Below are 859 nucleotides of genomic sequence, written 5' to 3'. Positions count from 1 at the left end.
TAATGCAATTACTATTGTTCTTCTATTCAATTCCGCTTGTTCTTGTTCTAAGATATCACTTGTTCTTCAACTTGATGAATGTGATGATCCGTGACACTCATCATCATTCTCACCTATGAACGTGTGCCTGACAACCACCTCCGTTCTACCTTATATTGGGTGGATATCTCTTGGATTCTTTAACCAGAATCTTCGTGGTATAAGCTAGAATTGATGGCGACATTCAAAAGAATCCGGAAGGTCTAACCTTGTCTGTGGTATTCTGAGTAGGATTCAATGATTGAATGATTGTGACGTGCTTCAAACTCCTGAGGGCGGGGCGTTAGTGACAGACGCAAAAGAATCACTGGATTCTATTCCGACCTGATTGAGAACCGACAGATAGATAGCCGTGCCGTGACAGGGTGCGTTGAACATTTCCACTGAGAGGATGGGAGGTAGCGTTGAACATTTTCACTAGAGGATGGGAGGTAGCCACTGACAACAGTGAAACCCTTGCATACAGCTTGCCATGAAAAGGAGTAAGAAGGATTGGATGAAGACAGTAGGAAAGCAGAGAGATGGAAGGGATCAAGCATCTTCATACGCTTATCTGAAATTCCCACCAATGAATTACATAAGTATCTCTATCTTTATCTTTATCTTTTATTCATCATTCATAACCATTTGAGTTTGCCTGACTAAGATTTACAAGGTGACCATAGCTTGCTTCATACCAACAATCTCTGTGGGATTGACCCTTACTCGCGTAAGGTTTATTACTTGGACGACCCAGTATACTTGCTGGTTAGTTGTGCGAAGTTGTGATAAAAAGTTGAGATTGCAATTGAGCGTACCATGTTGATGGCGCCATTGATGA

This window comes from Arachis duranensis, chromosome 3 (assembly GCF_000817695.3).
Source record: "Arachis duranensis cultivar V14167 chromosome 3, aradu.V14167.gnm2.J7QH, whole genome shotgun sequence".
Classification (NCBI taxonomy): Eukaryota; Viridiplantae; Streptophyta; class Magnoliopsida; order Fabales; family Fabaceae; genus Arachis; species Arachis duranensis.
The sequence above is the reverse complement of the archived record's forward strand: the minus strand, read 5'-3'. Positions refer to the sequence as shown.